General features: G+C 39.3%; 1 protein-coding gene across 1 annotated transcript in view; it reads right to left on the bottom strand.

Annotated features, from left to right (window-relative positions):
* LOC113127861 (leucine-rich repeat and fibronectin type-III domain-containing protein 2) overlaps positions 1-9,790 on the bottom strand; it is an 83,188-nt gene extending 73,398 nt beyond the window's left edge. The window contains exon 1 of the mRNA XM_026302738.1: positions 9,603-9,790. The gene's annotated coding sequence lies outside the window, so the exon portion shown is untranslated. The remainder of the gene's footprint in view (positions 1-9,602) is intronic.
* Between the last annotated feature and the right edge of the window lie 8,405 nt (positions 9,791-18,195).

Consider the following 18,195-nt stretch of genomic DNA (forward strand, 5'->3'; position numbering starts at 1 on the left):
AAGCTTGGAAAGTCTATTCTTGCATTGAAATTAAATTTAATACCACTTCGCCATGGCAACCCCCGATGTATAAAGCTTTCATATGAATTTTATTAACTACAGCACAGAGCCTAATTATGGAGCCAGACATTTTCAGTACATCACTGTGAAATGACTTGGCTGTTCTCTAAAGTTTGAAATGCGCTAAACATTTTGGCAGCCTGCATCCATGTCTGGCAAAGGTTGATGAGATGACAAAATGAATGTTTGATAATTGTTCATAAGTTTGATGTGTAATTATATCTGTGTGATTGTTTGGATTTTTCTGGTTCATTTCAACATTTTGCTGTTTGTCTCTTTTTACATATATTTTTTTTCTGGGTGGCTTAAAATTAATATCCATATTCTGGGTGTGCTCATACTGTGAATGGATATTATGATTGTGGAAAATATTGCATATTAGCACAGAGGAAACTCAGACACAATGTATGGACAGCACTTTCTCAACATATTTTAATAAATTAATAAGAGTATTATTATGTATTATGTAATAAATACATTATTCATTATACATTTTAGTTGGAATGGAACATATATCACAATAATACTAACACTAAAAAACACAATTTAGCTCACTAAAGAAAAAACTACACTTTGTTTGCATCTGGTTTCACTGATCTGAACAAATAAATCGATGTAAATGATATATGCAAACAACTACTTCAACTCATGTGTGTTGCAAGAGGGAAACCATCTTAGAATAGTGGTTGTTTTTTTCTGTCCTAACCATTTGGAAACATGGTGTGAATGCAGCATAATGGCCAAGTTCCACCAGCATGTAAATCTGCTTTCAGGTTTGATCTTTTTCGTGTGAATTCCTGCTGCTGATTAATAGCAAACCATGCTGACAGTACTGACCTTTGAGAAAATGGTGAACCAGAGGGTCCAAAATGGAGGAATCTTGAGGCTTATTAGTTCTTCCACACTATTTGCTTTTATGTAATGTCCTTATATCATAGGGTAAGAGTTTACAAGAATGGGTTAAACAGTTATGAGAGTCAATGGGAAAATATGTCTTCTCAATAAAAAAGGTGTGAAACTGCATCAATGTATTGTCTCATTAGTAGCCAGGCTACAGCTATTGTGACAACAGTGTTAGCTGTTAGTGATGTTCCCAGCTGGCAAATATGTGATCTTGCCAGCAACAGCAGTTCACCAACTACCCACTCAAGTAGTGTTCATTAGGAACTTTGGACCAAACAGTCCAAATGGGGAGCTCTCTCAAGAGCTACATACTTTCAAGGGCTTTCTTTCTGTTTGCATCCCAACACTGTTAACGTCTGTCATGTAAAATTTATGTGTTGAAAATTCAATATCTTGTTGAATTTCTTCTGTTGCATATGGGAATAAAACAATCTGCACTTCAGCACAAAAGTTTTTGTTTTTTTTTTTTTGCTATTGTTTTTTTGGCCAACACACTTTTTAATGGAGGCTTCCAGCACTGTATGAGCTCATTGTTTGAGGAGTCATTTTACGCAATGTCACTCATGGTTCCTATTGTGCTTAGAGTAAGCACTACAGAGTATAAGAACTATAAATGTCTTCAGTTCCTGCAGTGCAAAAACATGGCTAACATACTTCCTTCAACAGTTTCAACTATGAAGAAGTTCCTCCTGCCCAAAAATTCCTAGTGAAATACGTAAACCTCATGTTGGCTTATTGTGCCACATACTTGTTGCGGACTATTTCACAGGAAACATGAGAAAACCATTGGCCTAAAAGGGCTAAAAGAAATTAATCAGCAAATAAGTGTTTTTGAAGATAGATTTGAATATGTTAAAACATTCCCTGCTACAATAAGGTTCTGTGGCTTTCAGGCCACTTATTTATATTTCAAGTGTTTGCTCCCAGCTAGCTATGTTTTTATGAAGCTTGTGTGTACTGTACAGTGTAACATCAGTATAACAGTCTCACCCAAGTTTCCAGTTCACCTGAGACATTCACTGCATCATATTCATTCTTTAGTGTGCATGCATCAAACAAACAGAAATTAAAGTTTTTAAGGGTACAATTACATGGTTAAACCCCAGGCACCATCTAACTTTGTGGCACTTAATTGTTACAACTGTAATGATGAAAGCAGGAGAAACAACACCCCTAATTACAGTTCCATCCACACATGCAAGGTAGGGGAACAGGACAGCCAAATCAGCCAGCCCCAGGAGGTGAACAACTGATATACAAGAGTGCTTAAAGGAGTCAGGAGTGGGGGGACCTGACATGATCCTGCTCCCAAACCTTCATCCCTAGGGCTTGTGGTATTGTTCATCAAACAGGGTGACAGTTTTGGGACAAGTTCATAAACAGCTGCAGTAGGAGGCTGAGCTATTCAGGGATCTTACCATTCAGACATTTTCTGATCAAAGCTAAGTCAGAGGAGGCAAAAATAACATTTTACTGCACACAAGATTCTCTGCAGTTTCATTAGCCAGATTTGATGTATTCTGGAAGACTGTGGGGTGGGCTGTGGCAGATTTTGTTTCTCAAGTTGTGTTCAGTTCTTTGAACTCAATTTGTTTGGTTCATATTTGAAGCATATCATATAGTTCCCCAAATTCCTTTCACAGATTACTTAGGAAAGGCATCCAAGCACACCCACCCCCAAAAGAGATTTACAGCAGAGACAATTCATTTCTGCTTTATTCAAGGAACTGATGGCACATCACTTTCATTGCAGTGGGTCACATGCCCAACAGTTTTATTATCTTTCCTTGACAGTATACAGTTACATTTTGTGTTCAGCAGTGCATCCAAGCAGAATTGCAGACTATATACAGTATTCCCACTAGCTATTTTTGTTCCATGTACTGAGCTAGTCAGCTGATCAAATTCAGTGCCAATGCAGGAAGTAGAGTGCCATAGCATAACTGCAGTATACCTTAAAAATAGTTCAGTCAGCCCCAACTCACATGGGATGTATTATAAAAAGGCAGTATGCATAGCTCATGTGACATCTAGGCTCTGGCTTCACAACTCTACGGGGAAACACTACTCTGAGGACAGGAGGAAGTGCAGAGTGACAATAACAACTTCCGTTCAAGAGAAACCAGGCAACATGTAGTGCCAATGAAGGAGTGTGCTCTTTATGTGGCCGGCTGTATAGGCGTGTCATGTATCACAGATTTATATAAGAAGCTACCCACCCACCCAAGCTTAAAAAAAAATTAACCAAAATCATTCCCAAAGCATAACCAAGAGTTTTGGTTATCTAACTTTATTATAACTTTAACTATAACTTTATTTATAACTTTACACTGTATTACAGACTTTTATCTTGCTCTCCCAACAGCTGCCATGTACAGGTACTGTATATGAAAATTAGATGAAAATGTTGTATTTGAATGTGATGTAATGCAATGTAAATATTGCAGAGATGTCCAGTATCATCTTTTTGTCTGAACGACCAATGCACAGGATATGATGTTATAATCCTCTGTGCTATAATCCAAGGAACACTTTCACAAACCTGAAACAATATAGAATTGGGTGATATCCCACAATAGAAATACTGTAAGTACCAAAGGAAATGAGAGGTTGTGCCATCAGATCTTTACAACACAGTAAAACAGCTATCTTCATGCAGAAACAAACTACTTGAACTCATCCTGAAACCCACAAAATTACATTACAACTCTTTTTTTTTTTAAGTTTTACTTCACTTACAAGACTTGGCTGAAGGACTGTATTTCATTTGACTGCAAATCAACTAAACTACTTTTTCACTGCACAATAATATAATTACAGTAGATGTCATACTGCTTTATATCAAATTAACTTATCTATCATTTAAAAATAACACTTGTCAAAATACATTCATTCCCAATCTGTGATCCACAAAGTTATGACTTCAAAACTGGAAACTTGAATTGAGTTTTAACCCCCCCCCAAAAAAACCCTCTCTAATCAAATAGTCTCAGCTCTTTAAAATGTAATACAATCAATCCACCAAGAGTCACACTTCACTTACTCAGTATGTTGAGAAGTGACATATTGAGATCACATCAATATTCCATTGGCTATTATTAAAATTCATATTATAGAGGATGGAGTGTGTGGGGGGTGCACTGTAGGAAGATCTTTATTTGGCATATCAATTAGACAGTGTTTCATATGACAGACTGATTACCCCGCCCTTTTGTCAAAGAGCCTGTTTCTGGAAAGACAAAAGCAGAAGGATTATTAGAGATGTCCAAGAGGACTGAATTTGTGATATTACTAATGTTGAATTGTTATTAAACAATGCAATGTTTACATTTTTGTCTTTATATACAGGCAAAGTATTTATTAGAAATAATCACTTGTATTTACGTTTAAATAGCTCAATTAGTTAATGAAAGTCTTAGTGTTGTTTTCAGAAGAACAATGTATATTGTAAGTTAACATCCCCTACTACAGCGGATGGTATGTCACACTGTTTACACTGTTTGAGTTGGAGTGGTGGTGCTGGATAGGCTCCAACATGTCTTCAAAACATTAGAATGGCACCATATGAGTAAAATATCAGACACTAACTGGTAAGTAGCTACAAAGTATGTTACTGTACCCCTGAAAAATAAATATGTACCATGTGCAGTCATGGTAGTGCCTCTGTAAGTGTGTACTTTGAACGCCAGCATGCTCACAATAACATACTTATATTAAGTAAGTATTTACCATGTACATCATCTTAGATTAGGTTTTAGCATGCTAACCTTTGCTAATTATTGTAGCCCTGAATAGAAATTTCACTGGAAGCTGATATCTGGTTATAGTACTGGAAAAATGAAATATCTGACCTGGTGATGGAAATAAGAAATCATCATAATTATTACAATTTATCCTGTAGACAACATGAATGTATGTGAATCATGAAACATGATGCCATTAGAGGAAAAGTCCGGGGATCAACAAAGGTCAGTAGGAGTTATCATCTGCAAACCATCTGTACAAAAGTTCATAACAAACCATCCAGTTGTTGAGATATTATGGTCGAGTCAGAAGCACTAGACTGACATTTGACCTTGTCATTTTTAGACACACACCTTTAGCATGGTTAAACAGAATTGGGTTAGGTAAAGCCATGATGTAAAAATATATAATCACAATCTTGTGTACCCTTTGAATTTTGCTCTCTACAAATGCCTTCATTATATTCTGGATAAATGTTATATACTTGATGTCAGATATAAAAGTCTGCCGGTTAAGTATAAGCAGTCCTGCTAGAACACATTTTAGTCTACCTTTAGTCTACCTTTATAACATAAATTTGTAATGCATTTCACATGTACTCATAAAAGCCAGTAGACACCTGAGTTTTCCATGGTGAATGAGAGGGTCGTTTCCCTGTGCCTTCAGGTCGTCGGGGATAGGTCTCTTACTGTTGTTTCGGCCTACAGGCCAAACAGCAGTATAGAGTACCCGGCCTTCTTGGAGTTCCTACGAAAGATGCTGGAAGGTGCTCCAACTGGGGACTCGTCATTCTGCTGGGGGTCTTCAACGCTCATGTAGGCAAAGACAATAAAACCTGGAGGGGTATGAGTGGGAGAACGGCCAACCTGTGTGGTGTTTTGTTGTTCGACTTGTCCATAACAAACACCATATTCGATCATAGGGGTGTCCATCAGTGCACAAGGCACCAGGACACCCTAGGCCTGAGGTTGATGATCAATTTCATGGTCATGTCATCTGACCTTCGGCCATATGTCTTGAATACTCGGGTGAAGAGAGGGGCTGAGCTGTCAACTGACGACCACCTGGTGGTGAGATGGATCTGCTGGCGGAGGAGGAAGCTAGACAGACTCGGCAGACCTAAACAAATTTTGAGGGTCTGCTGAGAACATCTGTGTGAACCCTCTTGTCAGAGAGATCTTCAACTCCCTTCTCCATGAGTGGACAATGTTCTCCACCTCCATTGTCACCGCGGCCACTCGAAGCTGTGGTCGTAAAGTCTCTGGTGCCGGTCGTGGCGGCAATCCCCGAACCCAGTGGTGGACACCAAAAGTAAGCTGAAAAACTAGTCCTATCAAGCCTGGTTGGCTTGTGGGACTCCCGAGGCAGATGAGCGGTACCGGCAGGCCAAGTGTGCAGCGGTTATGGCGGAAGCAAAAACTTGGGTCTGGGAGGAGTTCGGTAAAGCCTCGAGGAAATTCTGGCAAACTGTCCAACGATTCAGGAAGGGGAAGCAGAGCTCTGCCAACACTGTTTACAGTGGAGGTGGGAAGCTGTCGACCTCAAATAGGGACATTGTTGGGCAGTGGAAGGAATACTTCAAGGATCTCCTCAATCCCACCGACACACCGACACATGATTCCATAGAGGAATTAGAGGCTGAGGACTTGGAGGGGGGCAGCCGGGCTGAAGGCACTGAGGTGGTTTGGTGGTTTTTATTGACAGAATTTCACAGCCAGGGGGAGTCCAGTGCATTAGCGAAGTCTGAAGTGGCTTGGATGAGAATCAGCACCTCTAAGTCTGAGGCCATGGTTCTCAACTGGGAAAAGGTGGCTTGCACTCTCCGGGTCTGGAGGAGAGATCATGCCTCAAGTGGAGGAGTATAAGTATCTTGGGGTCTTGTTCATGAGTGAGGGAAGAATAGAGTGGGAGATTGACAGATGGATCGGTGCAGCGGCAGCAGCAATGCAGTTGATGTACCGGTCTGTTGTGGTAAAGAAGGAGCTGAGTCAAAAGGCAAAGCTCTCAATTTGCCCGTCAATCTATATTCCTACCCTCACCTATGGTCATGAGCTCTGGGTCATGACCAAAAGGACAAGATGGCTGCAATGAGTTTCCTCCACAGGGTGGAGGCTGGGTGCTTCCTTAGAGATAGGGCGATGAGCTCGGTCACCCGGGAGGAGCTCGGAGTCAAGCCACTGCTCCTCCACTTCAAGAGGAACCAGCTGAGGTGGATGCCCCCAGGACTCCTCCCTGGGGAGGTGTTCCAGGGATGCCCCACTGGGAGGAGGCCGCAGGGAAGACCCAGGACACGCAGCAGAAAATGGACTGGAATGGAATTTTGCATGTAGTATTTCTAGTTCAGGATAAAATATAGTTTGGTAAATAATCCACTTAATATGCAAATGAGGCATTCTAAAGGTGTAACAGGCATGTTTTTTTCATTTTCAGCTGTTTCCCAATGCTTTCCTGGAGACATATCATCAGGTCAATGTGATTTGGTGAAAGCAGAAGCTGATGAACAGAAACTGATGTTACACTCTTAAGGATACACACCACACAGCTCATTATTTTTAATTAACCCTGCCCTATTTTGTCCATTAGTGCAGGCTTTATCAATACTGCTGCTCTGTGTCAACAAGTGGTTGCTGCCAATAGTGTTTAACACTGTCGCCAACCTGGAGGCCATATTAAATATTATTTTCTGAAGGTAAAAGCAAGGCACTTGACAGCTAAATGTAACTCATAAAAGCCAGCAAACATCACATTCTTGACAGGTAGCAGCCTGTATATCTTATATACCTTGTGGCATTTACTGTAGACTATTTTTATTTCCCATCCTTCCTGAGTGACTCAATACTACTTATATTCTCATGGGTATGGTCACTGTAAGGACTTCAGTGCATAGGCCAGGATCAGTTTTGAATGAAAAACTAAAGTATCTGTAATTACTAGCACTATTCATGATCTGTAAGCATAATAAACCCAAATAAAATCCTTTGTGAGTTCAATATCAACCTATGTCCCACAGGATATCTGAATGAATAGCACTACTCACTGACGAAGAAACATAATTTACAGTCTGTCTGGCTATTCCTGCTTTATCCTGCCTGTCCTTGAAAGTGCCCTGGGATTCTCAACCTATAAAACACGTATTATTGTCCTCAGCTACTGACGCAGTTTAGCGGAATATTCTACAAGGACTCTGTGCCCAGCATCCTTCCTAAGGGGAATGTCGTGGTCCTAACCTCGTCCCTAGCTAGCACTGAGCTTTCTGTAAGAGATGTTCACATTCACCAGGAAGCACAGCTGAAATGAAGATAATCACAAGGACATCAGTAGGCCAGAGCCAGGAAGGATTGATGGAAGAAATGAAATATAGAAGAAAAAAGGAAATGGACAAAGAAACAAAATAGAAGAGGGAGAAGTCACATCAGAAAAAAGAATTGCAGAAGGGTGGATGGAAGGAAAGAGAGGAAGGAACATATGACAGAAGGAACAAGAATAACAAGGGATGAATGAGGTAACAAAAGAGGGAAATAAAGAAAGAGAAACAAAATAAAGGAAAAAAACGAAAGGCATGAGGGAAACAGCAAAATAAGAAAAAAGAAAAGGGGAAAGAGAGAGGGAAGAACTACAAATAAAAGCAGGGAAGGGCAGAAGGAAAAACAACAATTAAATGGACAAGGGTTGGCAGGCAAATAAGAAAAGCCAGGAGGAAGAAAAAGAAAAAATGAAGGTTGGCACAAAAGACAAGGAATGAAAACAGGAATTGGGAGGGGGAGAGAAGGAAGGATGTATAGAAAGGAAGAAAAGACAGGCAGGAGGAGATTAGAAATGGAAGAAATAAGATAAAAGGCAAGAAGGAAGCAGGAAGAAACAAAACAGGAATGGCAGGAGAAAAAATGGATGCCTCAGTTCATGCAGGTCTAATTGATTCTTGTCTGTGCTAACTGCACTGAAGGGCTCCTTTCTAGTAATGACCAAATATACATGAATCAGGACAGTTTTTTATATAAATACAGAAGGATTAATGGTGATAACAGAAGTAAGAAAAGATATATAATTATTTGCTCTTTAATTTTTTAATTAAATTGAATCAACCTATAATGCAGGGTGTAGTGAACAGTTCCATATATATGGGCACATGTATGCTGGTGAATTACATAGTAAACATGACCCTGTGTGGACAGTTTTGTAAGACAGACATTTGAAAGCTCTATGGAAGTGATTTCAGCATTCACATAAAACAGGCAAACATATGGATTATCATTATTTTTCTCACAGCTATGGCTAAATAACCTGCAGCACTCCAGTATACACATGCTGCAGTAACTGTAGTTGGCAGTATTCAACAATGGTCACAAATGACTCTCACTTCTTATGCAATTAACCCAGTTTCTCAGTGAAGCAGCAATCTGTGGGGAAGCAATTAAAATCTTCTTCCCAGTGTGTGGACTTCACAGAAAAAAAATCCTTGGACAGCCCAACATTTGTTTGGAAGCGTTGCCTGGTGATTTTCTTTGGATGTATGACATTTTATAGGGATAAAGGAAAGAAGGAAGAAGAGAGTAAGGTGCAGAGGGACAGGGAAGAATGGCTTAAAATAAATGAGACAGTGAAAATAAAGACAATGAACAAAGGGAAAGAGACATTTGGGAATTCTCAATTGACTCTTCTTTCAACTTAACTATGATTGCATTAAAAATCTATTCGCCTGTATTAGATATTTAATAGATTCTTCTTTTTCCTCCATGTATTTGTTCATTAAGCAGATCATGCCTAAAATCTAATCAGCTCACTTCACTGCTCTTAATACAAACACAGCCACTACAAAAGAATATTTTAACTCTATTTATTTATTCATTTTCAAGCCTGACTCTGTATGTCTGTATGTGTGTACACTGTGTACTGACCTTGAATTCCTCCTGCGGGCAACAAACAATCCCAAGTCTTTCTCTTCCTCCTCCCACGGATGCTCGCTGCAAGGTGATGTCTGTGTGTGAGGTGAGGAAAAACTCGTCCACCTCATCCGTTCACTCTTTCACCTGCTGAAAACAATGAGAAGAGGCGGAGAACAGAGAATGAAAAATGGCACCAACATTAGACATTTGTGTGACTTCTAAGCCTTTTATTTTAGAATGAACATACAGAATAGTGGATACCCAAACCCCAGCTGAGGTCTGGATTTACTCCCATTCTCAGTAGAGGAGTAGCCTATTATTTGAGACAATTATCTAGATGCATATTATGGCCACAAATTCTTGAAAGAGCACTGGCTTTTCAGAAAATGAAAGATCCCACACCCATAATCTGTAAATAATGCTCCTGCATATAATACATGTTTGGTTGAAGTTGTGTTAAAGGAACAGTTATATAGGAAATCTTATAGCAGTATACAAACCACATGTGGTTTCATAAAGTGAAAGTATTTCCCAGATTCTTTTTTCAGCAGTAATTTGGCAAATTCCTTGACTTTGTTTGTAATGTGCATCATAGTGCAAACACAAGCCAATCACTAACTGATATTTGTCTGGTAAAGCTTTTTAATTTCTTTCAGTAGTGATAGTATTGACAGGGAACATGGTGCTTTTCCAAATGAAGTCAAAGTGCGGGTAGACAACATTATGGTTACTTTTTGGGTGAACTGGCCATAAAAAACAGTCTGTAAATATTAAATTGTGAAAACAGAGTAATTGTAAAAGCTAAGCAGTGTTGCCACTTGATAGTTTTGTGAAATCACTGTGTTTCCAACAACCAAACCAACATCTGAAACATCTGAGTGGTTAGCACTGTTGCCTCACAGCAAGAAGGTCGTGGGTTCGCAACCCAGCCTTTCTGTGGAGTTTGCATGTTCTCCCTGTGCTTGTGCGGGTTTATCCCACAGTCCCAAAAAAATGCATGTTAGGCTGACTGGTGACTCTAAATTGCCCATAGGAGTGAGTGTGAGTGTGTGTGTGGTTGTTTGTCTTTGTGTGTCTATATGTGGCCCTGTGATGGGTGTACCCCTGCCTTCCACCTGTAAGAGAGCTGGGATAGGCTCCAGCAGATCCCCGTTACCCTGGTTAAGGAATAAGCGGGTATGGAAAATGGATGGATGGATGGTATTCTGTGTACTTTACAGGTGTGATGTGTAAAAGTTAAAGATTTAGCAGCATCTAGTGGTGAAATTGCAGAATGCAACCTTCTGAGAATCTCCACCTGTGTGTAGTGTGTGGGTAGCATGGCCTTTAAAACAAAACCTGATTCACTGTCTAGCCCCAGTTTTTGGTTTGTCCATTCTGGGCTACTGTGGAAGCATGGTGGCACAACATGGCTGCCTCCAAGAAAGGAGACCCGCTCCCTATGTAAAAGCCCCATTCTAAGATTTAAAAAATGCATTGGTGATTTTCTGGTGATAACACAATATTGACAACATATTTATGAATACTATGTTCCATTTCTGTTAATAGATCCAAAAAATATTACGCATTGAACCTTTAAAAGGAATGATGCCATTTTAGTGCTCTTACCAGAATTTGTATAAAAATGGTGTATTTTTACATTAGAACATTTTCGAGTACAGCTTCAATCATTCCAGAATGCTCCTTTAACCTTGAACCCACTGTTGCTCCCCACTATGCAGCCCAACAGGTCATGAAATAGGGTCACCCCATCAGAGGAAACCTTGGGTCAACAAGATAACTGGGGGCACCTCTCTGTGTCACACTGGCTTTGTAAATCACCTCAGCATGTTTTCCAGGCAGGTGCCTGCGGCATACATCACTCAGCCACCAGCCAGCTTCACTTGGAGCTAAGTGCTGTGCCAATTATTGCATGACACTGTCATCCATATCTGTTCTCATGGAAATTTATAATTTATGACACATCCTCGTTTCTGCCTCTAGGGAAGTGAATGCTATTATCCTGCTAAAGTGAGAGCTGATTGGGCAGCTGCTATCTCAGTTGCTTCTTTAAAATCTCATTTCTTCAAGTGCCTTTCCATAGTCTCTATAATGTATCATGGTTGAGCAGTGGAGACATCCGGTGAGCCAGAGCGACACCAGACATCCTTCTCTCAAAATGGCAACTGTAAAGCTTTGGCTGACAATAACTGCTTTAGGGAGTTAAAGTTAGTGCTGAGATTTTTCAAACTATATACTGGCTTGTTCACTGAGTGTCCTATAATCCTCTTTATTTTCACCTTTATATTGTACAGAATATCCTTCCAAAAACACTCTAGAATTAGTACATATTCTTGGGCCACTGCTGCTCCTATGTTTTCAGACACAATCTGGTACCTTTTACAGGCATTTGATGAATGGGGATAAAAAAATGTACCAACATTTGAAACCTTTAAAAACCTTTATAGACCTTTATTGCCATGGCACTCATTTTACTGTTTAACCTAAACCTTTGTTGTGACTATAACTTCATTATTTTATCTAAAACCAAGACACTGGCTTGATTTTTCAGTCTAAAAATATCGTTAGCACTTTTCCACCACACAGCTAACATTAGCCTAATTAGCCTACTTAATAATATCTTAATATCAAACTGGCATTCAATATATTATTATATTGATTAATTCAATGTAAAACTTCTAATACCATCTTTTTAACCTCAAACAACATTAGCTTTCATGTTCGGCCTTAAACTAGCACTGGCCTCTTCTCATTCAAACACAATGTGCTAAACTGCATATATCTGATGCTAATTAAAAACACACAGCATGTGTCATCATGCCTCTGGGCTGCCTACAGCTTTGTTAGCTAGCACAGGATGAAAGGTTAACAAGGAATGTTACATGTTTCAGTGCATCACTGATTATCAAATGAGTAAGCAATTGTCTGTAGTGTGAACTGTCTTTGCAGACAAAAATCCCATACATCAGCTCTCTCTGGAAGCTTTTTAAACAGCTGCCCCTGTGGGAGATTTTGTAGTGTCTTTTTACTAGCAGAATAAGAGTTTGAGTGGTGTCAGCAGAAAATATAAATTTCTTTCTTTGACCAGATTGGTGAAGAGATAATAACTTTGGATTTTTTTGCCACCAGAGGACCATGCACAATTGTTTCCTTGATGAATAGATTTGATTGTGTTGTATGATTGTACAACCAATCAAACTGTCAGGACTGGAAAGAAGTGCTGATTTTTGTGGTAAAATTGAAGTTTGTTGGAGTTTGTGAAAAGCCAGGGGGCTGCAGTTTAGTTTGTAGTAAAGGTACCTGAGAAATCAAGTTGTCAGTCCTGTTAAAGAACTTACCTTTGTTCCTGCCTTTAGTTATTACCTCAGTCAGTTGCACTTGAGAACACTTTCACAATCATTTCACTTGTCAAAATGAATCAATTTACTTTACCACAAGACTTGTAAATGAAATTGGAAATGAAAGCTGTCGATCTGTCCTAATGAGTGACAAATAATGTGATCTGAACCACAATATGATTACTCATGAACATGGCTGCTCAGGATGTACCTGTGTATATCAAACAGATATCAAATCAGATAGAAAATAGAAGAAGAAGATAGAAATCAGATATCATTAGATATCAAACTTAACATGTGTACCTTAAAAGTTGTATGTGTTTTTATCTTTTAGCAAACTTTTCTTTGAAGCCCTGCATAAACTTCAAAACCCAACCAAAAGACACAACATCTGAGGATATTTGATCTCTCAAGATTTTTATGGTAGGAGACAGACTGTGTCTACTTTTTTAAGCATTAGGGACTTAAAATTGCATTTGCCCACCAAGATTTCTGCTAGGCACCCGCAGAGGCAAATAAACACATCAGCCTGAGTCCATCCCCCTCTCTTTCTCATATTTTCCAGTCTATTGCCTGTCATTCCACTGCCTCATTTAAGCCTCTCTACACTCTTTGGAAGAGATAGTTCTGCAACTCTATTAGCAAAAAGGTTGAGAAATCTGCTGGATTTTCCCAACTCTCAGGGACCTGCTACTTACTAGTTACTCTGGAATGTGATGCCATAATTCTTTTCTCCCCTATACTATAAGTTACTAGTAAACATTTGATAAATAACTTTGCAGTGCATATATATTGCATTTCTCTTTTCTAACTTCACTCCACAACAAAGTAAATAGTAAGCATGAACGTAGTCTGTTTGTAAGACATACACTGGAGAACATAGATTACAAAATGTGCACAAAATTGGTCTATATTATTTAGCATTATTCACAATGTGGCTTTTGACCAACTACAAGGCCCTGTTTAGCCATTTTCCACATAATGCTGCTACACTAAATAGTTTGCTTTAAACAAACTCAGTCATACAATGTGTTGTCCAACCACAATTCAAGGCAAATGGGTTTTTACCTGTTCCTAATTGCAGAACTCGGAGTGGTAGAGCAAGAAGTCTGTTATTTCTTCTAGTTGCATTATATCCATCCATCAGCTATATCAGTTATCCTATCATGTCTCATGGGGGTGCAAGTGACAAAAGTAATTTTGTAAAGAATGTAAAATGTGGGCTTGAGAGAAAAGTTTAAATTCTCACCCCACTCCAGTACCATCCATACTGCCAGAGAATTTGGGTTTCTGCTGAAAGAGCCTGTGCAACACGCCAGTACACACTGTATACGAAGTTCACAGCAGCAAACCCTCAGACTAGCCAGGAGAGCCAGGGGGCATGTTTACCTGGCTGTTTAGCTCAACTGCCTGCACTTCTTATTGCCTGACAGACATTCAGGCACAACAGGCATTACATCCAATAAAGCAGTGATGGCAAATTTTGTGCAGCTGGCTATCATATGGTACCATTTCCGTATTAGGTACAGGGAATAGCAGCAATCGTGTATAACAATTATGACTCCACTAAATTCTTTTATGGCACTGGTAATACAGCTAAAAGATACTGGGTCAAAAACGCTTGTTTCCCATGGCAAAAGAGTCCAATGGATTTAAAGACAGTACATTGTGTTATTATCCCCACACAGATGTTTCCAGGAGAATTTAGCAAAATCCAAAAAACCTCAGTCCAAAGAATGAACATCTTTTAAAGACAATCCAGCCTGTTTTTCTTCTCTTTTCTGATGTGATAGTGACATGTCACTCACGCCACACACTGACATCTCAGACAGCAGGTTGAAAAACAAGGAGTGACACAAAAATATGGTGTGCTGTGATCTGGCACTTGGTCACAACCTGCAAAGAACTATCTAGCCACAGAGAACTCCAACCTCTCAGTGCTGTCCCAGTGTCCCAGCACACAGCCTGACAATGCAAGTAGGAAACAGGAGAATAATGAAGAGGGAAGGAGAGAAAACAGGGTTTTCTCTTTGATCAAGGGCTGAGGTCAAGGAATTCATTTAAATGGCTCTGCTGTACAGCACACCATAAGCCAACACTCCTGCAGATACATGCACACACAGACACACATACATCTCACTGCTGCTGCCGACTCCTAATCATTAGCAGTCTTTGTTTGACATTTTTGGAGATTGCTACAGCAATCCCAATTTGTGTTTCAAGCTGTCATCCACAGCAGTAATTAAACACATCTCAATCAATCCAGTTAGCACTTTATATTCCATGCAATGAAGATACATGACAATTATACATGTAAACAACATGCAGATAAACATTATTTTTGATTATGAAGCACACTCAGTATGCACTGTTAAATCCCACATTTACAGAGGGCAGAACCTTTTTAGAGTGTGAATCAAATCACATCAGCATATCACAGTTCGTGTCATAAGCTGTCATTAATTAATTTCCGCCTTATCTTTTTTTAATACTAAGACATGATTGCGCATGTGAAAAACAACTGGTATCATTTTTACATAAATTGTTTTCTCATTATCAGTTTTTCAGTTTTTTAAAGGAAAAAAATAGAAGTTCTTTCTACTGAATGTGCACATTTGTACAGAATTACATAGTGTTGGGATTTGTTAATAGCATCAGACAGTCAAACCTATTGTAAAAAAAAAAGCAGTTTTCATGTTAGCATTGTTGCTAATAATCCCCCATTCACAGGATAAATATGAGCACAACTGGTGTAATGGTTTAACCATTGTCCTTCGTGTCTTCTAAATAAACTGGGGGTTAGCAGTCTGACTGTCTTGCAGAGGTGGATTTCTAGCAATTTGTAGCAATTAATTGGCTTACATAACCAGAATATCTTTTAAAAATATACAGTGCCCCACAAAGCTTTGAGCTACAAATCAAAATTGACTTTCAAATATTTCATGTATTATAGTACTAAAGCTTCACAGATACATGAAATGCTGCATGTAAGAGTTTTAAATGCTACTGCAAATGCTAGTTAAATAGCTAGTAGATAGAGGAATTAGTTTTCTTAACAAATCCAGGTATTGTACAGGTAACACTGAACTCATCAGTAGATAACCTTAGCTTCTACTATTGGAGGAGATAAAGTGCTTTATCCTTTCATTTTAATGGGCTCAGCTTTATTTGTCTTTATATAGATGTATGTGGGCCTGTCTATTCAATGTTTTCTGAACAATGCTGCATCCTACACCCCCACTAGAAATGACCAAAGCCAACAATTCACAACTGAGATACAGTTAATGTGTGCCTTTCTCTTCCCTTATTACTGAGACACTAAGGATCCATATGCCTGTGTCCCAATTGCAGCATTAGCAGACAAATGTACATCCAACAGAAGTTTACTGCACATAGAAGGATACATGCAAACATGGACATAATACTCTCTCTTCCATCTGCACACTCAAACCAAAACCCATCCGTGCCTGTGAATGCAGTACACAGATGCAATAATCATATTGGCTCTAAGAGCCTGTTGGGGACTTTCTCTCCACGTGAGCTTTAAGTCATGTGTCTGGCTCTTCTCATTAAGCTAATTCAAGGCTTTACTCAGTGGCCGGCTTTAAATCCCAACCTTAAGAACACTATGAAGCTCAAAGAGGTAATGAGGGATGAATCTACATTGTGACGCCACAGGAATGCTTCTCTGGAACTTGCCAATGTTTTGATGAGGCCAACCATTATTCACCTTGCATTGCCAGTAAAATGGGCCAGTACCCGGCCACCTGTTTAAGCCCATAAGGTGGCTGTGGATAAACGAAAGTGCACTGTCTGCTGCCTCTGGTTGAAGTCAAAGGCCTCCCATCACACTTAATCCATTCTGCGGAAAGTTCTCATAAATCCATAAGTAGACTTCTAGTGGAGGCTTAACCATCAAAGGGTACCCTCAACTTCTATATTTCAGTTGTTTCTCAGGCACTATCACCTGTGAACGCTGCAGGTGAATAATTGCACTTTCTTCCTTTTTCTTTTCTCATGTTTTCACTTGGCTCTTCCTTCAGGCAAACTAAATTGAGCCAAGCTTGGCAGTCAGAGAAGCAATTTGTTAAAGGACTGTGGAGTGCTCTCGTCTAATGTTTCATTAAATTATCCCTATTCACTTGCCTCTAGTCTGTAGTAAAGCCTCTTATGGTGGCACTGGGATTTCGAGCAGCGAGGTTGAGGTCAGCTGCAATCTGATATTACTTTCCGTTACGGAGCCGCTCCAGTTGGAGAGCTAGGGTCAAGGTTTTGTTTTTGTCATCATATGTGACACTGTGTCCTTTCAGCTACCCAGTAGAGACTAACACAAACAATTAGGAAGCAGATAGCATGCTTGTCTGTTGTTACACACATCAGCGTTCTCCTGCACATTATTATTTTGTCAGTTGTTATGAAGTTCCCTGCTTAAAGGACTTCATTAATTTTCATGTACATACTGTTATCACCTCACATATTGTCACAAACAACAAACACACACACACATATTCAACATTTCTAAAGTGGGATTCTCCCAGTTTGATAATAAAATGGTCTGTCCCATAACACAATTTAACAAAACAAAGTTGAAACTTAAAGCTAGCCATGGCTAGCCTCCTCTTTACACTAAAGTTGTCAATTGGGCTTTCCCTTGAGGCAGAGCGGTAAGCATCTGTAAATCGTACATACTCTGCCATGAGTAAACACAGCTGTGGTGTATCCTCAGGCAGTTGCTAGTGGTTTCTACTGCTTCTTTATCAAAAAATAAATATGTTTCCACTTAGCCTGAGGCATACTGGTATCTCGGTTGGCAAAAGTACTGTACATACTGTACTATGTACCCTAAATCTTATTTACTCTATACTGTGCCGCTAACTGCATGCAGGTTTCATGTGAGTTATGTTACGCTCTGTAACTCAGAATTATAAATGTTTGCAGCTGACTGCCCCACAAAATGTACTTCTCACACAAGATTCCTACATTATAAGCTGGTGCAGTGCTGGCTTTATAGCATGCATTCAGTACTGTCACTATAATTCAATACATCTGCAATGATACAATGTGGCCATAATGGATTTTCTCATTTGAAATTAATGAACTTCCATTAGAGAGAAACATTTCATGCATGATCAGTCTTTATGCATCGTCCTTTCTTTATAAGCTATATTTAATATTATTCCAATCTCTAGAAATAAACTCTCCCACACTCTCTTTCTATGTACACAGGCAATGTCAACCTCTTCAAGTAGAATGCATGAAGCTAATCA

Source organism: Mastacembelus armatus, chromosome 22 (genome assembly GCF_900324485.2).
Source record: "Mastacembelus armatus chromosome 22, fMasArm1.2, whole genome shotgun sequence".
Classification (NCBI taxonomy): domain Eukaryota; kingdom Metazoa; phylum Chordata; class Actinopteri; order Synbranchiformes; family Mastacembelidae; genus Mastacembelus; species Mastacembelus armatus.